The sequence below is a fragment of the Euprymna scolopes genome, chromosome 32, assembly GCF_053919585.1.
Source record: "Euprymna scolopes isolate OS-2025 chromosome 32, ASM5391958v1, whole genome shotgun sequence".
Classification (NCBI taxonomy): Eukaryota; Metazoa; Mollusca; class Cephalopoda; order Sepiida; family Sepiolidae; genus Euprymna; species Euprymna scolopes.
The window spans coordinates 77,313,393-77,330,935 of NC_136513.1; the positions used below are offsets into that span (position 1 = coordinate 77,313,393).

The following is a 17,543-nucleotide window of genomic DNA, read 5'->3' on the forward strand; positions in this document are numbered from 1 at the left end:
TTCTTTTTGTCCCCGATAATATCACGTTAGCAGTACGATAATCGAAAAATAATTTTTTCCTTACACAATATTTGAGGGTCATTTCATTATCTTTATTAGTTATATAAATTTCATAGCTGGTGCAGTGCCGCAGTGGTGCACTGCATTTGCATCTGTTTTTTTTGTTTGTTTGTTTTTTTTTTCTACGTTTTATAGCAGTGAAAACAAACATTCGTTTCTTTTTTTTGTTTTCTTTTTTTTTTGTATATTCTAAATAATGAATTTCAGTTACACTGGATATAAAGTCAGTGTCCGTTTTTATAATGAATTTATAACGAAGTAAGGTCTATTCCGCATAAAATGAAATATTTAAAATTTTTTCAATAATCCTATTCTAAACGTGATAATTGACAATTTGCATTAAAAAAAATTTTTCTGTAAAAATATACCTGCTTTCTTATTTACTCTAGACCCTCATTCTAGTATCAGTTTTTCCTAATTGCTTTTTAGAAAAAAAAAAAAAAAAAAAAAAAAAAGGGCCGGTGATTCTTGATTTGAAACTTCAATTGATATCAAGTTTTTTTGGTTTTTTTTTCTCGTGCCGATTTCAATTTTGTTTTAATTGAAACGTAGGATTAAAATATCATCAAGATTAAAATACTTTCAGTTTTTTTTTTTAATTGAAGGATTAAAAAAAATAATAAAAACTTAATAGATTAATAATTAAATATCTTCATCTATTCTTTTATTTATTAGCCTTTTTTTCTTCCGGGAAATAATTTGCAGTCAATTGTTTACATAGACAACTGAACCTGCTACGAAATATAATGCTAATGTTGTGTTTTTTTTTTTTTAAGTGGAAGATTTTCATGCACTTCTTTTTAACAATGGGATTTGTTCTGTGCGCACTTTTAGTGTATGTGTGTAGGGGGGGGGGCTCGTCTGTGAGAAAATTTCCTATTATGTCTGAAATAAATATCAGTAGTTTTAGCGTTCTGGGTTTACAAACGTGAATTATTTTTAAGCAAATTGTATAAGTGAATTTAATTATACATTTATTGAATTCGTTTTATTTTCTCTAGTGTCAAATATAAAAGGGGGAAAAAAAAAATTCCTACAGAATATACCTGATAAAATATTTCATTTTGGATAGATCCCTGAAAATTACTATGATTTATCTTTTTTTATTTTTTATTTTTTTTAACATAATTTCTGCTTTCGTTCAGTTTATTCATTAAAAAAAAAAATGAAACAGCTAGAAGATCCGGCTTTATCCGGGATCAAATAATGACACCTATGATTTTTTTTTCTTTTTTGCACCTAGACCATAACATATTTTCTTATATTTTATAAATACAATTTTGAGCGTGTGGTTCATTCAAGAATGTGCTCTGCGTTGTTTGTGGATTAATTAATATATTATAAATCTACAGAAATTTGATCCTTCTAGGCACATCCGTCTGTGTGTGTATATGTGTATGTGTGTGTGTGTATATATATATGTGTGTGTGTGTGTATATATATGTGTGTGTGTATATATATATACATCTATATGCCTACTTCATTTATATACTTCGTATATAAAAAAAAAAATGAAACAGCTAGAAGATCCGGCTTTATCCGGGATCAAATAATGACACCTATGATTTTTTTTTCTTTTTTGCACCTAGACCATAACATATTTTCTTATATTTTATAAATACAATTTTGAGCGTGTGGTTCATTCAAGAATGTGCTCTGCGTTGTTTGTGGATTAATTAATATATTATAAATCTACAGAAATTTGATCCTTCTAGGCACATCCGTCTGTGTGTGTATATGTGTATATATGTGTGTGTATATATATATATATGTGTGTGTGTGTGTATATATATATGTGTGTGTGTGTGTATATATATGTGTGTGTGTATATATATATACATCTATATGCCTACTTCATTTATATACTTCGTATATAAATTCATAAATTTATATACGAAAGTATAAATTTATGCATAAACTTCAAAAAGTGCTCAATACACAGGTAGAGCTAGGTAGTAAGTTATAAAAATATAGATGGCGATTAAACTACACAGAATATTCCGCGTATTAATCCTTATTTATTACTTGTATATACATAAAGTATGGCTTTTTCGAAGAGAATTTTGCGTCTTTACTTTTGAGGTTAATTAAAATGGTAAAGAGAATTTGATTCTCGAAATATACTATTGCGATCAATATCATGTCTCTTATGAATGACGAAGGAGGGGGGCGGGGGCTGACCTAAGTCGTCTTGACATCTGTCCGCTGATGTCAGTGTTTGATTCTTTAAATACGTTATTTGCCTCCTCCCTTTCTCCAGGCTATTAACTCTTCTTGATAAACGTGCGCGAATTATTTAAGAACGATTAAATACTACTGTCTTCTGTATCTGAAGAAATTGTCTCCGACGGGTATGAAGGGATTAGAAATTACCCCACCTCGCACACACGCACACATTCTTTGTTTTAAATTTTTAAAAATCTAATCACCAAATTGCGGCATTCATTTTTATGCGATTGTGCAATATAGTTAACAAGAAAAAAAGTTTTTTTTTTTTTTTAAGTAGGCACTAAATAACTGTTACCAAACGCAGGGGAAAATACTTTTTTTAACTGTATAATTTCCTTTACTGTAGTGCACATGCAATCACTCAGACTTTGGTATCAATGTCTCGAACAACATGAACAAGTTAAGTGTACACTGACGTTTATTTGTAATAATGATTTTTTTTTCATTTATAATAAATTTGGAAAATTTTACTTTCTCAATATTTTTCCATTGTTTTTTATTTGAAAAGTTATAGACTACAAAAAAAATTTGGTAAATTGAAGATGGCGACTATATTTTCCCTCGGAAGTTTTTATTTCAGCGCTTCAGAATTTGTCGTGACTGGCGTTATTTATTTTAACGTTATTTATTATTTTTTATTAAGTAAATAGGGTTGAACCAAAATATTTTTTACAGTAATGTCAAAAACCGATTTCATTTAAAATAAAACGTCATGCTAAACATTGATAAAAAAAACAAAAAAAAAAACAACCAAAAACAAAAGCCATGATTGATTATCAAATGTCTAAAGAAGCGATAAATGGGAATTCTTCAACGTTCTACTTTCGTACTAGTTCCATGTCGATTTGTTGACGGGCAATGACAATGGCTTTATGATATGATGTAGTAGTATACGCTACTACTCCGACTGTAATTTCTCTCGTGCTTCCTTTAATAGAAGAATCTCTTTGACAAAAGGGGACCAGATAATTCCTGACGTAATCTAGGGGGATTTTAATGCCGTGATTCTTCATAGGGAACCAGCAACTATCAAGGGTCTTCGAGCCAGTATCAGTGTAGTATCTGTTCTGATTGCTACACAGTGCTGGCTGGTGCTCTACACTTCACCTTTTCTGTCCTCGGTCAGTGGAAAAGAAATCTTTCATGACCGAGACAAACTTTATTTTTTAGTCCTATCGAAAATGACCCTTTTGGGGAGCTGGGTTTTCCCCACATTAAAACCGACCTTGTGCCTAACTCTGCTCTCGTAGGGAGGCAAATAGGACCTATTAAGTGTCTGTCTCTCACTCTCACTCCGTGTCTGTCTGTGTTTAGTTCAATCTACATCTTTGTGGGGGAGGGAGGAAAGTCTTCGTTTGTTTAGTCTGGACCTCACCCTTCTTGCCCACTCTTATTCTTATTTCTCTCGTGACCCCTTTTTTTCTTTCCTTTTCTCCATTGTCGCTGTTCTACTTTTCGTAACTCTTTAAAAAGCACATCATTAAAAAAAATCCCCCCCCCCCAACTATATTTGTATTTTGTGTGCTTTATTTATTTTTTTTTTTATTTATTTATTCTTTTTACTGACAATTTTCTATTACAAATTGCCTACAATTGATAACCCTTACTTACGGAAACTCGTCTGGACAATTAGAGAAGACTGACCTCCTACCTAAAATACTTTCCTTTTTATCTGAAAAGCTGAACGATTAAAAAGTAAAATTGTAGCCTTTATTCATTCACTCCAAAATAATAAAATGAGATTCTACTTCTTTTAGGCGATAACATGTAAAGAGTTTGAAAAACTTGGCAGTACAAATATATATACAAACAACAACTAATAAAGATGAGACTAATAGTCCGAAATAAAAATAAAAATTAACATAAAAATGCTCATCTCAAAATAAACAATTCCAATTAAGGAATAATATATATATATACCAATCGGTACGGACCCGACTATGGAAATTCAGATAATGAATAAATGTGGATTTATAAGATCAAAGAATCCAACCTTGATCGCCCTTCGGGGCCCGTGGCGCAGTTGATAGAGACGTTGAATCTCTACGGTTCCAGGTGAACATTGTCTGAAGATAGCGGTTTCAATCCCACCCAAAGCGTGCCAGAGGTAATTGGTCAAAAATGTGGTGAGACGACGACAACTACGGATGGCAGTGATGGCTGAGAATGCAGTTAGGAGATTCGAAGTTCCTATCCGTCGCGGTTATCACCTGACGAAGGCCAGAGGAAGTTGGCCGAAACGTTGTGAACCAATAAAAACAAACAAACAACAACTAATAAAGATGAGACTAATAGTCCGAAATAAAAATAAAAATTAACATATATATATATATATATATATATATATATATATATATATGAGCTTAGTGAGCGATCACTTTCACATACAAATTGAACGTAAAATGAATTAATGCGAACCCACTTACTAACAGGAGAAAGGACAACCAAAAGACAACCAAAAGAAAACCATTTTTGACCCCCCCCCCCGGACAAAACGATGGTGGACTTGTAAATTCCCCCTAGTCCGTTCGTCTGTCCGCACTTTTCTCAATAACTACGCCTTGGAATTTCTTAAAATTTTGCACAAACATTAAACATGATATGAGTAAGAATGTAACAGAACGGATTTTCCTGGATAACTCTGGTTGCCCACCTAGGAGGCGCCATTTAGGTTAAAATAGCTAAAATTGACACTTTTGTGCTTATTAAAAAAAATTGATGCCTTCGATTTTTATAAAACTTTCTGAAAAGTTGTAACTAACTGATGTCTATATAATTTTGTTTGTCTATATTTCGTGATAACTCTTCGGTGTGTCCCTGGGTCTCCTTTAGGGCTAATAAAAACACTCCATTTTAGGGACTATTTTACAATATTTGTGCAAAAATTTTCTGTGCATGTCTATTTATTAGCGGTTTTGCATGGTGTTGAACTCAAATTTAAATATGTTAAGGCCTTGGGGACCTTTGGGGCTAAATGGGAGGGGGGGGAAATGAGTGACTTAGTCGTTTATTTTTTTGCATATGTTAAGGCCTGCCTAAAACTGCACCGTTTGTTCATTTTTACCAGGATTTGACATCCTTTGGGGACTTTTGGGGGTAAATGGGATGGGGGGAGCAAATGCTGAACTTAGTCATTTTTTTTTTTTTTATGTCTCATTCACTATGCACTCACGGGGGACCACGCATGCTTCACTTGTTTGAATGTAATTATATATTATTTAAGACTCCTAACTAATCATGATTGATGGAGCGAGAATAAGCTGCCCCGTGGAGTAGAGTTCATTTCGAAATTACAAAATTCAGAGTCTGACAAGATGCATGTGAAGAATTATAAGACCAGGACTATAAATTCTATGAAATTGTATGAAAAGTGTATGAAAACATTCAACAACCAAATTTTATGTGTTCTGCCGCCATTGGGTTTGATAACTACAAAAATTCTTTGGAGCATGCTAAAAATAAGCATTTTCAGGGATGTTGCTCCAGCTTCTGAAGATGGCTTCACAAAATTCATTTTTTATTGAATATTGTTTGCCATTTTGATAAACATCTCGTCAATCATCCCTAAATATTTTCAATTGGGTTCAAGTCCGGTGAGCGTACAAGATGCCCCAAGAGATGGACCCATTGTCTTGCAGGAAGGTCCAGGTCCATCGTGGAGCATGGGTTGCAGCATTATCCTGTTAGAATAGCCATCAATCTCCACACAAACGATGGCCCTCTGTCATCAACGATGTTTCTTGTAGCAGGCTAACATAACCAGCTCTGCCTGACAACCCTGCACCATCTATAGGTCCATCATTCCTTTATAAGGAAAAGCGCCCCATACTATTAGGGACCCTCCACCACTATGATGTCTAGAGAAAATTTTAGGAGGCATGTTTTCGTTATACCAATATCGTTGGAAGTCATTAGGACCATCTAGATTGGATTTTTTCTCATCAGAAAACGAGACTTTCTTCCACTTTTCGATGTTCCATGTTTAGTATTCACGACCAAACCTTAAGCGGTCCACCATGTGACGTGGAAGCAGACGAGGAATTTGTTTACGCCTTTTATTTATCATGCCTCTTTGTCGTAAGCATCATCTTATGGTTACTGGACTGCAATCAGCATATGTGTTTGCCTTAATTTGACTAGAAGAAAGTCCTATGTATTTCACAACAACCCGTCTTATTCTCTTATTCAATGCAGGAGAAATTTTTTTTTTTTTTTTTTTTTTTTTTTTGGAGGTGGTGGGGACTACCAGTGGATTTTGCTTTTCCATAATTCTCACTGTTTCTCAGAAAGTTGCAAATCAGTTTTACTGCGATTTACCTTAGTTGCAATCACCCGCTGTGGCAAACCTTGATTATGGAAATCTAGAATTTGAGCATGTTCAACTTTGGTAAATTTGCTAGCTTTAGGCATGGTAACACCATTACGCAGTGATTGCTAATCTGTTACTGAAGTAAAAAAACGGTACTTATACAGTTTAATCAAGACATTAAAAAAATGAAAATATCGAAAAAAGTTATATTGTACATACCCATTATGGAATGAAGTTCTCCAAAAAAAATAATAAAATTCACTTAATTTGATCAAGTAGTTTTTTTTTTTCTTTTTTACATCGGAAAAGCACATTTTTATGACAGCTTGCTGAAGGTAGCCATGTTTGGATTTTTAGAACACACCACGGGGAGATAACTGTCTAAATCTACTTGATCAAATTAAGTGAATTTTTTTTTTGGAGGGGGGGGGACTTCATTCCATAACGGATATGTACAATATAACTTCTTTTTTTTTTTATATATATATATATATATTTTCAGTTTTTAATGTCTTGATTAAGCTGTACAAATACCAGAGAAAAAAAAATTATACTCCTAGCCATATAATTTTGATCAAGTGTAAAATGCCTCATGTAAATTTCTAAATTAAATATTTGGAATGTAATTTTCCTTTCCCCATAACCTTTTCGGTTGTAGTATTGGTAATCTTAAGTAGGAGTTTATAATCTATCCTTAAAAAGGTATCTTTTTAAAGATTTTCAAGTGGTCTAAAATTTTTGATCAAAAGTGTATAATAGTAAAAATAAAAAAAATAGCATCTTTTAAATGGTTTCCATTTTCCGTCTGTTAGCAAGTTTTTCTTGGGCGGGGTGGGGGGATTATCACAACGAAAAACTTTGTATCAATAAACCTGAAACTCTACAGGAATTAAAGGAGAAAATCAGGAATGATGTTGAGACATTAGATTGTAATCGAGTGATCCTTGGATAATGTGTTTGGAAACGGCACAAATTCGTGAAGCTGGAAATGGAAACCATTTGGAAGATCCTGAGCAACGCCGGATGACACCTATACATTTAACTTTTTGTTTCAGTTGTAAAATAAAGGTATTAAATTTATTTTTCTCCTGCAGACTACATGGTCGTCTTCAAATCTATGGCCTAGGTTTCTATGAAAAGGATTAGGGGGAGGAAAGGATGCCATAGAGGCCACAACCAAGAATACATGAAATGAACAACGTTGGAAGTGTGTAGATTCTGACTCCATATAATTAAAGACAGACGAATATTGAAGGTTGAGAACCGATTTTATTTACTACCAACAATTTGTATTAGGAGAGGCAAAGTGTTCGTAGGATGGAATGTGATTTAACAAAGGAGATGAATGTTCGTAAAATGTTTGTAGGTATGTATGAATTGACAAGGAATAAATGTTCATAAAATGTAACTTATCTTTTGGACGATGGAGATGGTTAGGGTAGGCCGGTCATCCTACTGTTGGTGATGCGTGTCCTGGCTTGTAACTGGAAAGCGGGTGACTTTTTCATTAGCAGCTCGGCGTCTTCGTCTTCTTTTTCCTCCTCCTCTTCATCTCTTTAGGTCGGGTGGGAGAATCTGTCCGTGCGTTCACTGACGCAGCAGGGCGAATCTCCTCTTCCCTCTCCTTTTGGGTTCCCTCAAATCCCTCGTTTCATAGTGGCAAACTGGCTCCCAGTGACTGTGATATTTGAGGTGTTTATTTTAGGCACGGAGCTCTGCCATTGGTCGATAATTATTTTGTGGTTATCTTATTTTTTTCTTCCCAAGCGGAAGCGATGCGTGGAGCCATGTGCAAAAGACGATTTTTCATTTTGTCTCTTATGGTGGATGCGTTAACATCCGGTTCGCTGCTAATTCTCATGTTCCCACACATCCAATGTCAACAAATACTTGGGTTATAGTAAAGATTGTCTGCTCTTTTTGACTTCCGGTTTCAGCTGTCCATTTAATTGGATAGTTGGAATATGGTCAAGCAGACAAGAAAGCCCTTCTTAACATGAAGGGGAGTATTTCATGTTATACGAGAGGAAGATAATCATTATTAAGAAGGCACCATTTCTTTGTCACCGTCGTTTCCAGAGGTGTTTAAATTTTGTCCGTTTTTTATTTATTTATTTTTTTTAAATTAATTTATTTTTATTCATTTTAAATCTTTCATAAAGATCGGGGTGTGTCCGTCTGTCCGTCCATTCACAATTAGTAAGACTGCCTGACGAATGCAGTTAGAGTATTAAGGAAATTGTAAAAGCAAATCTATTCTCTTCTTTTCTCTATATCGATTTATACATTTTTCTGAAAAACTTAATTTCACTGTCGTTATTGTTCGTGTGAACACTGGCGAAGGATAATTTTTTTTTTTTTCCGATGTACACATGTCCTCATTATATTCCTCCTCATTCAACTGATCATCTATTCATTTCATCTTGTTAATTCTTGTCCTCGAGTGGCTTTTGGTTTTAATATGTGGTGACTCGTCACAATTTCCTGCTACTCCAATCGGATTGGCAAGAGTCTTAATTTTTATTTACGGCCATTTCCTTCTCTCTCTCTCTCTCTCTCTCTCTCTCTCTCTCTCTCTCTCTCTCTCTCCAATTTTGTTGAATAATAGTGGGATGGGGATGATAGTAAAATGTTTTTTTTTTCTTAGGTTTAAAAATAGATATTTCAGGTAGGTTTGCATTCTACCCCCCTCCCCGCCCCCCTCTTTAACCTTAAAATAACGTCTTTCTTGATAATTTCATGACTGACTGAGTCTTCCGCTCCTGTTTATATTTAATTTTTTTTTTTTTTTTTTTGTACTTAGTAGTGAGACTTACGGATACAAAGTAGCCTGGCAACTTTTCTTTTTACCTTTTCATAACTTTCTCTTCTTTGCTTATACTAATTTGGTCACCTTGGCTACCAGAAAAACGGGTGAGACTCTAAGGAAAATAACTTGTGAACTAATCATTTTATGTATGACTTTTTTTGCCTAGTCATAAGATGTCGTTTCTGGCGTGGCCCACAGGGCGTCGTGTCTGGCGTGGCGATATGGTTCCTTCTAATCAATAATTATCTTCCTCAAAGATATGTGAAAGCCTCACCCTTTCTGTTAAGAATGGCTTTCTTGTTCACTTGACAATGTCTGACTTTCCAGTCAAATAAACAAAAACTAGAAGTAAAAAAAAAAAAAAAAAAAGATAATTTTACTCCTTTCTCAGGATTACTCCTTACTCATCACCTTTTTTATAATGCTGAGTGTTTAATCAAGGGTTCATCAAGTACTATCTTTAAGTATTTGGTATGACTCTACCGAGAATTGAACTCCAGTCTCCTGGTCCATTAGTGAACATTAACTATTGTGCCAAATGAACTGTGATACTTGTACATTTTACATAATTGTATGTGTATTCCGCTAATCGGCCAAGAGATCAGAGTTCAGTTCTCCATAAAATCGTACCAAAAACTTAAATGGTATTTGATGATCTTTGTTAAACAGCTAGCATTATATGGTAAGGATAAAGAGTAAGAGGAGTAATTCTAGCAAAGGAGTAGTGTTCTCTCCTACATCTTGGTGTAGTAGTCAATGAAAAGGGAGCCTTTAGGTCGCTCTCTGGTATGGTTGACCACTTATTTTACCTTTGGAACAAATGAATCTTTCTTTAAAACCCTTTTCCTTTGTTCAGGGTGTCTGACGTTTTTGGATAATTCAAACTTGTTCTCATGGTTCAGTGAATCAGCTGTCTCCAAATTTCACCCTGTGCAGTCTTGTCTACACTTGATTCCAAGTTTTCCTTAACTGGTCAAACATTCTGCAGTCCAAACCGTCCGTGCTTTGGCAATACTTTATCCAGGAGGGCGAATGCTCTACATGACCGCATGGACATAACTGACTTGCTGAGAAAATCTAATGCTTTCAGCAAATCCACAAACCTAGCATGTTGGACTTGGTCAGATTTCACGCTGATCCATCTGACTCTGGATCTGTTGTGCTGCAGTTGAGCAAAGAAACTCTGGCTCAGGGTTCAAAATTTGCTGAAATATGATCCTCTTCATACATCTGTAAAGGGAGACAACTTATGATATTATCAGAAACAAAAGTACAAAATATTTTTCTTATATATATCATTACCTTTTGCGGTTTTACTAAGTTCACATTGACCACTTGTATTCACCATATCTTCTGGGTTGCAGAAATACAGGTTGAAACGATAAGTGTCACCCTAAAGAAAACAGCACTACCGCTTCATTTTAAAACTTTCTTCGAAAAATAATCAATTCAGGTAACTTAATTATGTAGTAGAGCTGACATCTATTCAATGTAGACGGTTTTAGGCTCTATCACTGCTTTGATATGGGTTCAGAACTGGGAGCATGCCTTTTCCACAAGCGCTGGCAGGAGCTCGGCGAATACTTGGCAATCAGGCTGGCCTTAGTGTTGTGGGAGGTCATGTTGATGGTATTCTCAATGTATGACCAAACAAATTAGTCCAGCAGGTTCAGGTCAGGGAGGAGGAGGGGTCCAGTCAAAGAAGGATACAATGTCGTAGCATTTCTTCTGAAGACAAACCTGGGTCTTTTTGGACTTGTGCTGCCAGGGTCTGCTAGTGGCCACCTGATTGCACCAGTGTATCCCCATACTCTTTAGCACATCCAGGTACACTTTGGTCTTTATTTTCAAGCTAACTTCGAAGATGTGAGGTGGCATGATGTCGTCCTCACTTGAAACCACACCAAAGACCATAACCGTGGCCAGAAACTTTGTTTTCATCACCCTAGGCATGTCCCTGTTACTCATGGCAATTCAGCGATGCATTTTGAGGGTGCTGGCAATGGTTCTGTTGTCATAACTTGGATCGGTAGAGAGCATGAGTTGTACAGTGGTGCATTTCTGATCTCATTGAGCATTGTGTCACTTTCAGACATGATAGAAGTCTCCTATTGCTCTTGGGATTTGTACATAACTGGCCAACTAATTTGCAACAAAAATATAAAACCGGTTTTCATCAAACAGAAATGGAATCATTTCGTCTTTTCTAGGGCGACAATTTTATCGTTCCACCCTATAGTCTTCTGCTGCTATAGTTTTCATGCATATAATACCATCTCTTTATGAGAATGACTGTCAATTGGACATGTCTGTCTCGACGGTGGCTAAATAGTTATACGACACAGGCTGAAAACCTTTGTGTATCACATTCAAATCTAGTTTATTTCATACAGAAACATTTTCAGCAAACACACATCTAACCTGTCTAACCTTAAGAGGAGATAAACAATATCTGTTTGAATTTGGGGTTTGGATCTAACTTGGGCATCAAATCATTACATTTTTGTGGATGCACAATATACACAAATAGCATGGGATTTTTTGGGCCAACTATCTTTTATTAGAGCTTAAAAACACTCTAAGATAAGGATTAATGAGACTGAATTATGAGGAATACTAGCAAGGGACACCTGGCGTTGCCTGGTCATAAAATACACTTAAATATATTTTAATTTATGCAGATTTTGTATTTATTATTATAGTAAATTTTCTATCAATTATTTAATATTATATTGTACCCAATATATAGGCATGATTTCAAAAGTTAAAAAAAAGACTTCAGTTCCATCAACTAGAATCAAAACCAAAATTTATAGCACACCAGCCTGAGACGTTACCGAATCGGCCATTGTCAGTTGGACAAAATGTAAACTTAGATTAATATACTAGTGTATATATATATATTTACGCATGTGTAGAAAAGAAGTTTGAGTCAACTTGCTAAGTTCTCATTTCTTTCAATTTTGACCCCCTTAGCAACTATTTTAACCGGGTAAAAACAGAAAAAAAACGGTCCACAAAAAATGGAATCACCACTCTGCAACCATCAGTCTCGGAGGAGATCAGTTTGAAAAAAAGAGAGGCAGACATTTCGCCCATTCAAAACAGCAATTCTTCCCCACTTGTCAGAAATATAGAATGTTGAGACAAAATAGGAGAGAAGCAAGTCCCTCCCCCTCCTCCTCAGTCTTTTGAAAAAACATACTTGTCCTCGGGAAAATCAAAAGTCTCTCATCATCGTCCATCTTGCCTGATGTACACTTTTCTCCTTCCTCTGACCACATGCCGGTTACAGCCTACCCATTCTTGTCCTTGACTTTACACATCCATTTTCATCCATTGCACTTTGCTTTTGCCCTGAGAACGTGATGTATTTTTCTCTCCTTCCCCCCCCCTTCTCGCGTACACTTTCTAATTTTCATGTTTTTTTTTTTTTTTGCTACTGCTGCTGCTAATCTCTTCGCAAGCCAGCCATCCTTCACTGCTGCTGATATTTTCCGATGCACTCATATGCACCATGTTACAATAGTTCAAAGTAACTGAAATATTGGAAAGCCATCTGGATTACTGCCTTATACATACGGTTTAAATTTCATAAGAATCGGATAGAAGATGTATTGGAAGTTTTTTTTTAACACTTAAGATAGTTGACAAATAGAGGGTAACTTATTATGACTAGGGCGGTGACAATAGAATATTCTTCCCAGTCTTTTGACTCTCGAGTATATATCCGACACAGACACACGTAATTAACCGAGAACCATATCCGTCTACATAAAAACATAAGATATTAATGGATATACTCAAGAGTCAAAAAAATGAAAAGAATATGCTGTTGTCACAGCCCTATTCATGACCGTTTCCATTTTATACTTTTATACATTTTTATTTATTTTATTTTTTTTACTCACGTTTGTCCCAACAATTCACATCACCACTTGGACGTAAGGGGCTACTATTTGGAATCATGCCTAGGAAAGATTAACAAGATGTTGGTTTACATTACATTTAAACAACTGTATATAAGTATAGCCAGGGAAGCTAATATATATATATATATATATATATATATATATATATATATATATATATATATATATAATTTCGTCAAAATAAGCAATATCTGAATGTTTGGCCCTCGTACACAGTCTGCAAGGACCATGTGACATAATGGATAAAAGTACTAAAAATCAATTCTAAGTGACACTCTTCTGGAAGTTGGAAGTTAAATCCTCAATGCAGACGATACTAAGAATACAAATACGAATTGCTTGAGACTTCTACCTGTGTAAGTTCCCCGAGTTCAACAAAATACACCTGAAGCAGGTCGGAAGTTATATCGGCCAAAACGTTGTGAGAATAACACACAAGTTGAAAATAGGAGTACTCCATCCTCTCCCACCTTTTTTTCATCACACCACTGTGTCCGTGGCTCGGGCGACAAGATCAAAGTGTAGTATCTGTTCCGACAGATACTGCAGGCAAAGACCATATGTGGGGGCGACCCCACATATAAGACCTTGGTCAATGTAGGGGCAACCCTTCATACCAATTGTCACTATCCAGCTCCCCTACTCCCCGGGGAGTTGGTCCCCATTTCCCCATTCACTCCTCACATTAAAAATCGGCCTTGTGCCTAATTTGCTCGGTGGGGGAGCAAATAAATACTATCTGTTCCGACAGATACTGCAAGCTATGACTAGCTAGGACTAGCTATGACTAGCAAAGACCAGATGTGGGGGCAACCCCACATGCCTGACCTTTAACCAGCTCCCATTTCCCACCTCTCGGGAGCTGGTCCCCTTTTTCCCTTCCCCCTCCCTTCACTCCTCACATTAAAAATTGGCCTTGTGCCTAATTTGCTCGGTGGGGGAGCAAATAAATACCATCTGTTCCGGCAGATGCTGCAAGCTATGACTAGCAAAGACCAGATGTGGGGGCAACCCCACATGCCTGACCTTTAACCAGCTCCCATTTCCCACCACTCGGGAGCTGGTCCCCTTTTCCCCTTCCCCCTCCCTTCACTCCTCACATTAAAAATTGGCCTTGTGCCTAATTTGCTCGGTGGGGGAGCAAATAAATACCATCTGTTCCGACAGATACTGCAAGCTATGACTAGCTATGACTAGCAAAAACCAGATGTGGGGGCAACCCCACATGCCTGACCATTAACCAGCTCCCATTTCCCACCTCTCGGGAGCTGGTCCCCTTTTTCCCTTCCCCCTCCCTTCACTCCTCACATTAAAAATCGGCCTTGTGCCTAATTTGCTCGGTGGGGGAGCAAATAAATACCATCTGTTCCGACAGATATTGCAAGCAAAGACCAGATGTGTGGGGGCAACCCCACATACCTGACCTTTAACCAGCTCCCATTTCCCACCTCTCGGGAGCTGGTCCCCTTTTTCCCTTCCCTCTCCCTTCACTCCTCACATTAAAAATTGGCCTTGTGCCTAATTTGCTCGGTGGGGGAGCAAATAAATACCTACTGCAAGCAAAGACCATATGTGGGGTTACCCCCACATATCTGAACTTGGTCAATGTAGGGGCAACCCTTCATACCAACAGTTACTATCCAGCTCCCATTTCCCACCTCTCGGGAGCTGGTCCCCCCTTTCCCTCCCCCTCCCTCTCTCTCCACATTAAAAAACAGCCTTGTGCCTAATTTGCTCAGTGGGGAAGCAAATAAATACAACACACCACTGTGTCCGTGGCCCGGGCGACAAGATCAAAATGTAGTATCTGTTCCGGCAGATACTGCAAGCAAAGACCATATGTGGGGTTTCCCCCCACATATAAGACCTTGGTCAATGTAGGGGCAACCCTTCATACCAATTGTCACTATCCAGCTCCCCTACTCCCCGGGGAGCTGATCTATTTCCCCTTCACTCCTCGCATTAAAAATAGGCCTTGTGCTTAATTTGTTCGGTGGGGGAGCAAATAAACACACTCTCTCTCCACATTAAAAAACGGCCTTGTGCCTAATTTGCTCAGTAGGGAAGCAAATAAATACACCCTTTTCATCACACCAGCATCAACTCCCTCTCAGTATTTGTATTTTTTATTTAAATCGTAATAACCGATTCCACATCCGTTTATTATATGGCACTTTTACTTTTTTTTTTTCTATTTTCATTATCTTTTCTTTCTTGAGATAGCTATTTTGGGAATTTCTTACTTCTGTGAGTTTTGCCAGTGCCGCTGTGCTGAACGGATAACGAACGCTCCCAAATCGGCACAGGATTCCTACGAACCTATAAATGGTATTATTCTGCGTGCTTCCTTTCGGATTTATCCAATCTACAAATTCTATCTCAAACTTTCTTTTTATCTCGATTTCCCTCTGCGAGATGTTATTGTTGCCCCCCCCTCTCACATGATATACTGTTTTGTTATTCTTCCAATTTCCCTCCCCCCCACTTGTTTCTACTTTTTTAAAATCTTTTATTTCTTTCGTTTATTTAGATCCGTTAAACTTTTCACCACACAATTTGTCCATATGTTTGCATAAAATACTTGCAGACTTTTGCCCCATTTTCTCTGTCCACTGGACCTGGTGCTACCAGATCAGACAGATATCAACTTCCTGTCCAAAAATGCATCAAACATTGTTGCTATTACAGTTCTGAATTTTTGAGATAAGGATTGGTTATATGTATTCATCGGATTACTGTTCTCATCTTGAGTGTGATTTTCACAACGTCTTGGTCGATATAACCTCCGACCTTCTTCAGGTGTATCTTGTCGAACTCTGGGAATTTTTCTGTCGAACTTGGGAATTTGGACGGAATTTTGAGCAGAACCTTTTATTTACTTCACAGGGGTAGCATGCTCTTGTTCCATCAACCATGACTGGATAAAGGTCCTAAGTAATTCGCAAATGTATATTTCGGTCACCTAAACTAAGGATTAAACCTTCAACCTTCAGGAGAATATCACTTTTACAATTTAAATTTCTGTCCAAATTCCCGAGTTTGACAGAAGCATTCCCGAGTTCGACAAGATACACCATTTTTATAGTCCTACTAGCAGGAGGCACCTTATCTTGTCCAGTTGTAAAATACGCTTAAATATATTTTAATTCATGCTATTTTCATATTTAATACAGAGCATTGAATATTATATTGTACCTAATATATAGTAATGATTAGAAAAGTTTTAAAAAAAAAATGATTTGGGTGCCATCAGCTAGAATCGAAACCAAAACATTTAGCGCTCCAGTTGCGTTCCCTACTGTTTGTGCTATCGACAGAATTAAACCACTTTTAGCTGTGAATGAATTTGCAAAAGATAAGAAATATGTTGGCAAGTTGAAATGAACATTTTGCAGTTCAACTTTCCAACATATGTCTGTGTGTATGGAGTATTGTTGTCATATTTGGGCTGGTGCATCTGCTACTAGTCTCTCACTCCTAGACAGGGTTCAAAAGAGAGTCGCCAACCTAACAGGTCTTGAACAGTCATCCAAGCTTCAGCCTCTGTCCCATTGACGTAATGTAGCAAAGTATTTCAATGGTTAATGCTCTGACGAACTGCAAGCACTTGTGCCCCCTCGACGTAAGTACCCCCCGACAAACCCGACAAGTTTGCTAGAGACCGCAAAGGTAAAATATTTTTAATTTTGAGCCCTTAGCAGCCAATTTTTCGGCCAAATATCTATTTAAAAGCTTGCGCTATGTCTGAATACACTTTATGTAAAATTTCAAATGTTTAGACCAAAAATTTGCTGAGTAATTTGGTAGAGACCGCAGAGGTAGCAGTGTCAGAAATTTCGTGAAAATAGTGAATAATTCCACCCCATCTTTCCAAGCTTATAACTCCTCGAAAAATGTAATTCAAGCCCTATTTTTTTTTTTTTTCAATTAAAGGAGCAAGGACCAAGGTTTTATTAAAAAAAAAAAAACAATGTGTTTTTTTTTTTTTTTTTAAAAAGGTTTTAAACTTCGGACTTTACAGGTAAATTTCTAAAAAAGCGATTTTTGTTTTAAATTTGAATATATTATTTATTGACCTTTTCTCTTCAATTTGTGATATATAAAACTCCCCGACATAATTAATTATTTACTTTTTAATAGACATTTCAAAATGAGAGGCGTGAATTATTCGACCCCCTGTCTTTCCAAGCTTATAACTCCTCGA

At 36.5% G+C, this 17,543-nt stretch overlaps 1 protein-coding gene across 1 annotated transcript in view; it reads left to right on the forward strand.

Moving 5' to 3' along the window:
- The window catches only part of LOC145256447 (plastin-1-like), a 158,745-nt gene that overhangs the window by 6,246 nt on the left and 134,956 nt on the right, over nt 1–17,543 (forward strand). The gene's annotated exons all lie outside the window — the stretch shown is intronic.